The sequence below is a fragment of the Sphaerodactylus townsendi genome, linkage group LG05, assembly GCF_021028975.2.
Source record: "Sphaerodactylus townsendi isolate TG3544 linkage group LG05, MPM_Stown_v2.3, whole genome shotgun sequence".
Classification (NCBI taxonomy): Eukaryota; Metazoa; Chordata; class Lepidosauria; order Squamata; family Sphaerodactylidae; genus Sphaerodactylus; species Sphaerodactylus townsendi.
Window position 1 is genome coordinate 105,489,334 of NC_059429.1, and position 11,568 is coordinate 105,500,901.

Consider the following 11,568-nt stretch of genomic DNA (forward strand, 5'->3'; position numbering starts at 1 on the left):
AAGCCTCTGAGCTTGCTCACTGTATTGTTTCAGTATTGTTTCCGTGTTATTTCTGTCTTATTCTTGTGTTACAGACTGCGGTTTTATATTTCCAATGGGCATCTTGTAACGTTCTGCTGTTTTTTCCTTTCTATCCCTCCCTGCCGCACTTCAGAACGCTAGTGTTTAGGGTGCCTTTTTTCTTTTCGTTCTCCTGCAGTTGCGTTAAAGCACGGGTTTTTTGTGCCTCGGGTTATTACCATGGCTCCAGCAGCTGGCAAAGGGTCTAAGGCTCCACAAAAGGAGCAGGGGGCCAAGGCGGCCACCAGGGCCAGAAAGGAAAAACCCGCGGAGGCACCCAAGGGTGCCCCAGCCAAAAGGGCCAGGGTTGCTGGCTCAGCACCGGCTACACAGCCTGAGCCAGGCACCTCCTCCAGGAGGACACGAAGGAGCGGACCCCCAGTGGACTCAGCCACTGTCACCACCACCAGTAGGAGACCACCAAGGAAGCAGTCAAACCCCTTACCTGGAGACAGTGAAAGAGCTCAGAGCTCAAAGCGGGCTGGCAGCCGGGCACACTCTTTATCCTCACCTGCCCCTAGGGCTGGCAGTGCTGGCCAAAAACGCAGCCACAAAGGGAAGCAACCAGCCCCCACCAGGCATCGCAACCCCTTAGTGCATATGGGGAATGTTTTCATTCGATCCATGGCCAAATCAATGATGCAGCTATCCAAGAGCAGTGAGTGGTTAGGGGCCCGTGACCAGTCGCCAGATTCTGACTCTCCCAGCACTAGTTTCCATGCGGCCAGGGACTCCAGGGAAGGGGAGGTTTTTCCTATCTCTGACCAGGTTGAAAGCGACCAGACAAGGGAACCCTCTTCGACGGACAGTGAGGAAGAGGAAGACCGGAGACAGCCACGCAGGTCCCAAAAGCGCAAGACCAAACATCGCAGGGGTTCACGGAAACACCGCGACACCTCTTCGTCCAGTGAGTTGTCCTCTGATGAGGACTCTGCGCAGGCGGATGGGTTTTATTGGGTTTCTCGGGAGGGTATCCCCTCGTTGCCTCCTTCCTTGGCGAAACGGCGTGACCTTAGCTTGGGTCTCCCGCAGGATGGGACAGATCATGATTCCGTACTGTCCAATGGCGAGTTGCTCCAGGACCCCCCGGGGTGGCACCTCCCCAAAAAAGTTAAGGAACGAGCACTGGAAGGCTACTATGTCGATATTTTTGACTTTGTAGTCCCCGAAGGGGCCCAAGCGGTTTCTGGGGGATCTGCCAAGAAGGGCTCACGGCCCACTAGGGTGGACCGGACCTTCACCAACTGGCTATCTGGTTTTGGTGAATATGCCATGCTCATTTCGGCAGCATACCCGCTTAGAGCTTGGCAGTTATTGGCCCACTACAATAACGTGATGAGGGCCAGAGCCATTGCTGGAGAGGCCGCTGCAATAGGCTATGATGAAGAGTTTCGTAAAAGTGCCTCCAACACGTTCAAACATTGGCATCTAGTTCATAATAGAGGCGTGGACAATGCTTGTGCAGCCCAATGCCAACCAGCAGCCTTCCAACAAGAAGCGTCCCATTTTCGCGGCACAGGCCGCTTAAGTGTGCTGGGAGTTCAATGGGGCGAAGTGCAACAGGGCAAAATGCAAGTTCGAGCATTCCTGTGAACGGTGTGCTGGTCCCCACCCACGCATCAATTGCCCTAAAGGGAAACCTGCCCAGTCCTTTCGTGGTGCCCGGCCCACCGCCAGCCCCAGCAGCAGAAAAGACGGAGGGTCGGGGAATCCCGGGGCCACCACCTCTGCCTGAGGCAGAGGAAAATCGGGACCTCACCCGCCTGGCCGCCTCTCCGGTGAAGGTCTCTGCCCTGTTCCCATTACTCCAGGCTTACCCAAGGAGGCAGGCAGCTCATTTCTTGTTAGATGGATTCACCAAGGGTTTTAGAATTCCTTACGCAGGCCCGAGGGTGCCCACAGACTGCGGGAACCTGAAGTCGGCCAGGGACCTGCCCAGGGTGGTTGAACAAAAAATTAACAAGGAAGTTCAAGCAGGCAGGGTAGCTGGCCCCTTCTCATCCCCTCCCCTACACAACCTCCGGGTGTCCCCTCTAGGGGTGGTTCCGAAAAAGACGCCGGGGGAGTTTAGGTTGATACACAACCTTTCCTACCCCAGGGGCTCTTCGGTGAACGATGGCATCGACCCGGATGTCAGCTCTGTCAAGTACGCCTCTTTAGATCAAGCTGTAGCCCTGATCCGTTCATGTGGCCCTGGGGCTCAGATGGCGAAGTGTGACATTCAGTCTGCCTTTCGCCTGCTGCCCATTCATCCCGATGACTTCTGTTTGCTGGGTTTTAAGTTTCAGGGCCAATGGTTCGTGGATAAGTCCATGCCGATGGGCTGCTCTGTGTCATGTGCGGCTTTCGAGACGTTCAGCACATTCATCGAATGGGCTGCCAAAGGCCGGGCCTCCTCTCCCCACATAACGCACTACTTGGATGATTTTTTAATCATAGGTAAAGCCGGCACACCTGAATGCGCAGACAGGCTGAGGGCCTTTACACAGCTGGCGGCAGATCTGGGCATTCCTTTGGCAAATGAGAAGACAGAGGGCCCCACTTCCTCGTTGGTCTTTTTAGGTATCACGCTGGACACCGTGAGGGGTTCTTCCAGCCTGCCGCCAGACAAGATGAACAGGATGCTTGATTTATTGCAGGATTTTTTACAGCGCAGCAAATGTACCCTTAAAGAGATGCAGGTGGTCCTCGGGCACCTGAATTTTGCATGCCGGGTGGTGTCACCAGGCCGCCCTTTCTGTGCACGTCTATCCCAAGCGATGAGGGGAGTTAAGGCCCCTCATCACTACATCCGTTTGACCAAAGGCATTAAGGCAGACTTGGCAATCTGGGTGGAGTTTTTGAAGCATTTTAATGGAACATCTTTATGGCAACTCCCCTTGGATGCAATCGCTCTGCCCCTGCAGGTTCACTCTGATCTCTCGGGAAGTTTGGGTTTGGGGTCTCTTTTTCAGGGTCGATGGTGCGCCCAGCGATGGCCAGTGGAATGGGAAGCTACTGGAATCTTGAGAGATTTAACTTTCTTTGGAATTCTTTCCCATTTTAGTGGCCGTGGCATTTGTGGGAGGCTGGTCGGTTCAGGGACCGCAGCACTCTGTTTTGAATGCGATAACACAGCAGTGGCAACCGGGTAATCAACAAACAGTCTTCCCGTTCGAGCGGGTCATGCTTGGTGCGGAGGTTTGTGGCCACCTTGTTTGCTTAACAACATCTCCTTTCAGCTAGGTGCATGTGCGGGAGTGGACAACAACATTGCTGATGCCCTCTCCAGATTCCAAATTGATAAATTCGGGCATTGGCTCCTAATGGGCGCTGTTAACCTGATTTCTTCCCCAGGATCTGTGGAGTCTTGGCAAGGATTAGTGGCCCTAGGCATCAGGGAATCTCTTTGGCACCAGCGACACGTCATGCTTACCAGAGGGGTTTGGCGGACTTCTTGGAATTCCACTCGGCTTCAGCAGGCCGGCACAAGTCACCTTTCAAAGAGGAGGTCATACTGCGATATCTGGCTCACCTACAGAGCACAGGACGGCTCTATTAATGACTTCAAGTGTTTTTCTCTGGCGGTATCATTCCACTGCAAAAAACCTCTGCCACCTGACCCCCCCCTCCCCGCTTTGTAGCCCGCCAGGCCATCAAAGGGTGGGTTAGGAATGGCCCCACGCAGCAGGATGGCCGGGCTACCAGCTCTCGCTTTCACCCTGCTTCGCCAGCTCATGGACACCCTCCCCCAAGTTTGCAGGTCTCGTTTTGAAACCTTACTTTTCAGGACGGCCTTCTCATTAGCGTTCTTTGGGGCCTTTAGAGTAGCGAAGCTAGTCTCAGCATCACGCCGGACACTTCAGCCAGGGCTCTAGTGCACGGGCTATTATCAGCATTAGAGACCACAGGCCTTATATATACACCTCGCCAGTCAAAACTGATCCAGCGGGCTAAGGGGCGTCTATAATCATCCTGTTCAGCACTGGCCTTCCCCGTCTGTCACATTGATCGGAGGCATACCTAGTGGCCCTCGCCCTGACATCCTGGCCCACTGCTCATCCATTGCTGATGGGGCCTGCTTGTCACGTTACCAGCTGGCCAGTGTGTTCCATTTGTACCTTTAAGAGCCTCCCACCTTCCCCACAGGTCACTTTGGCCTACATTCATTCAGAATCGAGCAGCTGCCCACCGCTGCATCTTTGAAGCTGGCCAGTTCAGCACATCCAGTCATTGGGCAGGTGGGCGCATCCTCCGTGATACAAGACTTACATCAGGCCCTTCATGGCACTCGTGATTTTCTCCTGTCTCTCAGTTTCCACAGGTACCCGCATATATGGATTCATCCCGGACACAGCATCGCCCACTGGGCATCTCAAGCTTCTGGCGCCAAAATCTGGTGGTGGGATGGAACCTGGGTCTCCCCATGGGAAACAGGGTTTCTGTGGTTCAAGGCCACAGAGGTGGGCGCGGTTGGGATTCCCTTCTGCCCATGCTACTGGACAAGGTGGATGCAGCCTGGGAGTCTGGGCAGATGCTCTCATCATTCATCTCGGCGAAAATGACTTACCTGCTTGCAAGCGTATTACACTACTTCACAGGATCCGGGAAGATTTGGGACGGATTTTCAGGATGCTACCTGGGACCAGGATCTTTGGTCCAAGCTGCTGGAGAGACGCTGCTGGTGGGGCCGCTTCCCCAAACAGGTGGACTCAGCCAGAATCAACACCTGTCAGCATGGTTTCAAGTTTTGTTCAGGACTAAAAGGGGGCCATTGCATTGCTCACTGGGAAATTTCAAGATAAACTGTGCCCCCCCTTTTATAGGGATGACGAGTGCACCCTATCTTCCTGGGTATGGACCATTGGCTGCATAGGCATCGCTGCGGTGATTTATTGTGATTGGCCCAAGGTATAGGGAGGCGCATGGCGGAGCTGGAGCCCAGCTCTTGGCGGATTAGCAGCATGGGGAGACCCGATCTTAGTTTGGGGACAGCGGGCAAAATGCCCACTTTTTGGGAACCTCCTTAGGAGGTTATTAGGGGTGGAGTAAAAGCCGTATGGGTAACCTGCCTAGCAGACGTGGAAGGCTTATATGGCTGGCACCCTGGCAGCAAAGAGTCTTCTAGGAAGTGGCAACTACCCATCTGGAATCTCTACAGCTGCTCCGAAGCGCGGTGTTAATTTTTCATCGGCAAGCTGTTGAGAAAAAATTTAGGTGACTGAGGGGACAGCACTCATGCTGCCCAGCACACATGTCATAAGATCAGACCCCCATGCTGCGCCTTACGCTTTGTTTTGCCTTGAACCAATTTTGTTAATAAAATAACTTTTACCACACACAAAGTGATGTTGTATTTCACATTTATTTCAAGGAAGGGCTAGGAGGCTTATTAGATACTTTCCCTCCAAACAGTAAAGGTGCGCCGTCACATTTTACCATGACCGCCATTGTTGGTGGGGAAGGGACAGTACTCCTAGGTGGCTGCTACGCCCTCCCATTGCCCTCACGAAAGCTCTCAACTTGGCTCAAGCGAGGGAGTTTGTGGCAGTGACGCCTGGTCCCCTGATCGCCACAGTAGGAGGTGGGGTCAGGCAGCCTATTTTAGGCCGGTTCTGGTCTAAACCATCCCATTTTGCCGAGTTAAAACACGCGTGTCCCACCCACCTCTCCCGGTTTTGACGTTTTGTTAATGCATGCATACTTTGTTGTAGGGTTGGCGGATTGCGCTTGGGAGACTGATCTTTAGCTTGGGAGACAGGCGGGCAAAAAATGCCCATTCTTGCAGGAACCTCCTTAGGAGGTTAGGGGTGGAGCAAGCCAAGGGGTAACCTGCCCAGACGTGGGCTTATATGGCTGGCACCCCTGGCAGCAAAGAGTCTTCAGGAAGTGGCAACCGCCCATCTGGAATCTCACAGCTGCTCCAGCGTGTGTTAATTTTTCATCGGCAAGCGTGCTGAGAAAAATTTAGGTGACTGGGGGACAGCACTCATGCTGCCCAGCACACATGTCATAAGATCAGACCCCCATGCTGCGCCTTACGCTTTGTTTTGCCTTGAACCAATTTTGTTAATAAAATAACTTTTACCACACACAAAGTGATGTTGTATTTCACATTTATTTCATGAAGGGCTAGGAGGGTTATTAGATACTTCCCTCAAACAGCAAAAGCAGATGGCACTGACTTTACAATGACCCTCCTAGAACAAGGAATAGTATAAAGTTGTTTTAATTGCATAGCAATCAATATACGATAAATAATATGGACTACTAGAGAAGGAAATTAGTACTTTTATTTTTTATACTACTTTGCATCATAGCTATTCACTAGTAGTACAGGATCACCCTGTTTCGAATTTGTAAAAGGCAAGGTTAGCTTTTTAAACTGCTCCCCCAAGACCATAATAAGCCAAGGGTGAGATAATGACTCACCAAGTGGCATTGCAGTGCTAAACATAATTATAGCCTCCTAAGTCCATTGAAACCAGTGGGCTTCTAAGGATGTAATACTGCTTGGGAATGCACCATTACATTTCACAATGCTTTCTGTAAACTAAGAAGTCATGCTTTTTTAAGTGACTATGGCCCTCTCCGCACATGCAGAATAAGGCACTTTGAATCCATTTTCACAATTGTTTGAAAGTGGATTTTGCTATTCTGCACAGTAAAATCCAGCTGCAAAGTTCATTGAAAGTGGATTGGAAGTGCATTATTCTGTACGTGAGGAAGGGGCCTCAGGTATATCACCAATCCAGCAAAGACACCTTTAACTTTCTCAATGTAAAATGTCCATAAACTCATAAAAATTATAGATAATGTGGATTAGTGGTTAAGGTATCAGAAACCCAAGTTCAACTCCCCACTTGCATCATAGAAGCTTGCTGGGTGACCTTAGGCCAGTCACACACTCTCAGCCCTGACCCTGTCTGTTATTTGAATGAGAGACCATTAAGGAATACCAGAGTTGTGATGCAGAGGCAGACAATGGCAAACCATCTCCAAGTGTTTCTTGCTGTGGAAACCTATGGAGTTGGCATGTCAGCTGTGACTTGACAGAAAAACAACAACAAATGGAATTGATCAGTGCTCCTGGTATAAAAAAATATCTGTCAAGCTGGAATAAACTTCAGTTATTGCTGCTGGAGAGAATTTCTGTGATTAAGATGAATGCACTCCCAAGAATGTTATTTTTGTTACAAACAATACTGATATTCCATTTAAACAGTGGCAGAAGGGTATATTAAATTTTGTCTAGCAAGAAAAAAAACCTTAGGTTAAATATAAAATATTTCAGGATGCAAAATAAAGAGAATGTCTAGGTTTACCTGATCTGAAATTATTTTTTGTGGCTTGTTTGGAAATTGCTTGATCGAGAAGGCCATGATTTGAGATATGAATGGCAGGCCTATCTATGACATGATAAAGTTAAAGTTAATAAATATTTTAATAATCATTAATAAAGTTAATAAATATTTTAATAATCATTAGCCATGCCATTGAGAATATGGGACAAGTTTAAATCTAGACTATGTCAAAAAATGCCAAGGTGGCTCTTACCACAAGCATTATTTAGACATGAAATTATGTTTGAAAATAGGTGGATAACATATGACATTTGAGTCTTTTCACAAGGAGAATGAAAATTTAAATCAAGAGATCAATTATTAGCAAAAAGAAATACTTTTAATTAGTTTTTTTTTCCTGGCCAATTACTAGAAAGATATAAAATAGATAAAATATCCTATGGTTTTGAAGAATCTAAAATTGAATTTGAAGTGGAACTATGTATGAATGGCAATCATGTTGTAACTAAAATGTACAAACTCCTGTTGAGATTTGAAATAGAAAGATCATATGACGAAATGAACCATTAACTTTGGACATAATATACAAATGGAACAATCAGAAAGTATGTGGTTAAAGTTCCTGTCTAACAGAGAGCTTCTTTGCAATCACGTATCATTGATATTTGTCACCAGAGAAACTTTTTAAAAAAGATATATAAATGGTTTGCGTGTGTGTTGGAAATGTGATCATCATGAAAGGACACTTTTAACATTTATGGTGGACTTGTAACAAAGATTAAATTTTTTTGGATATACCGTAAATACATTTAACAGTTCAGAAGATCTTAAAGACTAATATACAAATGAAACCAGAGACTATTCTTTTTGCTCTTGTGGACAGACAGATGGGGGAAAAGGGATTTTGTTTTTATACATCATATCAACAGCAAAAATATTATATGTGGAAAAATATACCTACAACAGAAGAATGGCTTGTGAAGTTGTGAAGTTTTTGAAACTGATGAAGATGGCTAAATACTTCTTTGATTAGAGAAAAGAACTTATTTAAATTCATTGATAATTGGAAACATTTGTTAGACTTTTTTCATAAAACAAAAAAAGTGAATTGATGAGTTGTGGATTTGATGACTAGAAGAGCAAGAAAATATAAGTAATAGAGAAAATGTGATGCTTATTAGTAGTAATAATAAACCAGCTAAAGAACTGGCACCTATGAAATCAACCAAAATAATAATAAGAATTAATTTTATTATTGTAACTAGAGAGTAACTAGCAAACTTGTGCTTATATTTGGTGCAGACTAAATCAAGGCCCCCCTCTTTCCTTTTGTTATGTGTATTTTTCAGGTCCCCCCCTTTTTGTTTTTTAAAGTCTTAATAATATGTCTTTATAATGTCTTTAAAGTCCTAATAATAAAAAGTTCAAGTAGGGTTAGAAACATTATTTGTTTCATCACATTGCTTAGGACTGTAATTAAAAGAGTCATAGGAGGAGGGGAGGAATCAGGTGCTGCTTCACCTCTGATAGCAGAAGCCCAATCCAAAGCAAGTCTAACGGTGCGTTCAAGAAATGTTTCAAACACAAGGAGGGAGGAAGACACAGATATACACTCAATTTTGTCAGTGCTTGTGGCTGAAAGGGGAAATAGGAAGATGCATGGACAGAGCATAAGTTCAACTGGTAAGGAACAGCCAGGAGTAGAAACTGCCAGCCAGCTTGACAGGAAATGAGAAGGAAGGAGACAGGTGGAAGAGTGGACTTGAAGGTGGTCCCACCTTCAAAATATTGCAATGTCTTGTTTGCCACTGGATTTTAGCCCTCCTCTTCTCCTGTGGCTCTTTTAATTACACGAAGAGCCATGAAGAAGTTCAGGAGGGGAAGAATCTCCTTAGAAATCCATTAGAAATCTGATGGTTTGCATTGTTCCAAAACTGCTTGGAAGCTTTGGTGTCAATTATGGGGAAGTCCAAACAAGACGTTAAAATAACCCCAATCTATGACTAGATATGAAATAAAACACTGAAGAAGATATGCGAAAGTGCAGCTAAACGTGTGTTGCATTCTGTGAAACTTGATTGATTTCATTGACCAATACTTGTTGCACCTCCCTATGTGGAATGAAGCGGGAGCTGGCAATTCATTAGAAGGCAATTGAATGACAAAAGTCTGATTGTTGAGCTGGCATTTCAATACAAGGCAGTTGAAAAGACAAAAGACTGATTGCTTATTGTTGGGAAGTCACAACCTGATCCACAGGACAGTGTAAAGGTGGACTTTTGACTGCTCATACAGGATAATTGCACTGAATATAAGGACTAATCCTTTCCTGTGAACTAAACATATGAGTGGTACCATATCCTTTATATGCATGATATAGATCTTTATATATTATATATATTATATTAATTATATTAAGTGGTTTTATTATATTTATTGTTTTATGTGAGTGTGAATTGTTTTATGTGCATGTACACCGCCCTGAGCCCTTCGGGGGTAGGGAGGTTTAGAAGTGGAATGAAATAAATATTAGGATAATTGTTAGATATGCTATAAGAATTAGATATGCTATAAGCTAATGACTGGTGTTAGTTCACGTAATAGATATTTATACAAGCATACATAAATGTGATAATAAGTTATACTATTGTGATTGTGTTTGGTGTGCAACGTTATTCTCTCACGCTTGACATACTGTCGTTGCGCATGGATTCATTTTGTTTCGAACAATGGGATGTGGACATCAGAGATTTGAAACAGGAACTGCAGCAGACTACTGACAGGTTATGCAACCTTCTATTGCCACTATCCTCATAAGTTACATGAGTTCAGCTATGGATATACACATGTGTTCTTGGCTGTTTCTGGTTGTTTTTGTATGTTGTCATTGCGAGGTTTTTCATTTCATCCATTTTTATTGTTAGTGATCCCAATGTATGTGTCTTTTGATGCCCTTTTACACCACTGCATGTCATTTATAGGAGGGAATGAGTTATGGTATAGCCAGATCTCATCATACCATGTGAAGGGAGGTGTTCCAACTAAAGGCAATTCAACCCCTGAGAGTGCCCTAGTCAACTCCCCCCCCCACATACACACACCAGCATCCAATCAGATGCCAGCTTTGCTCCACAGCAGCCCCAGCTTCCAGGTTTCACAACCATGGAGCGGAGGGGCACCCAGCCAATAGAGCTTTTGCCTTCTTTACTAGCAGTGTGCTCCTTGCACCAGGGGCGTAACGAGGCAGCCCTGGGCAAACTGTAGCCCTGGGCAAAACCTGAGTTGGATGCCCCCCCCCCCATGGGCGGCCACTCCACCATTACCAAATTTTTTTTGCACCAGGACATTGGTGCCTGCAGGGGGTGCATTTTAGACATATCAGCACCAACATTTCAGCATATCATCAGGAGACTGTCCTTATGCTACCTCCCAAGTTTGGTGAGGTTTGGTTCAGGGGGTCCAAAGTTATGGACCCTCAAAACTGTAGCCCCCCTCTCCTATTAGCTCCCATTGGAAACAATGGGGGATAGGGGCACCCCCTTTGGGAGTCCATAACTTTGGACTCCCTGAACCAAACCTCACCAAACTTGGGGGGGTAGCATAAGGACAGTCTCCTGATGATACGCTGAAATTTTGGTGCCACTAGCCTAAAAACTGCGCCCCCTGCAGGCCAAAAATGGAAAACCACTAAAATACCCAAAAACGAACCCAGCATTTTGATGCCCCCCACAAGGTGATGCCCTGGGCAGATGCCCACCTTGCCCAATGGGCATTACGCCAGTGCCTTGCACCACCAGAAGGGGCAAACAAGTCAACACTGCCCACTGCCCACTGCCCATACCATAGCACATTCCCTCCCCCAGCGTGGATTGGACTGCCTGAGGCTTAATCAAAAATTTCAAGAAAAAATGGATTTTTAAAAAAATTTAAGAATAATTAAAATACGGAAATGGTTGAAGTGTGATATATAAATTATTATTAATCCACTTAGGTTTTCATATTGTTATATTTTCAGTTTACTACAATTTGCATAGTGTTGAAAAGGGTATAAAATCTGTTAAACATTTTTTTATTTAAAAAACACCATTTGTAGAGGTATGGCTCTCTTACTATTTAGAATTGTCTCCCGGCTAAGATCTTTTACTTGCTTTTTGTCAGAATTTTCTGTCTGTAATTTTGAAATTAAAGAATTTTTAAAATGGGGCTCTTTCGCTGGAATAGTGGG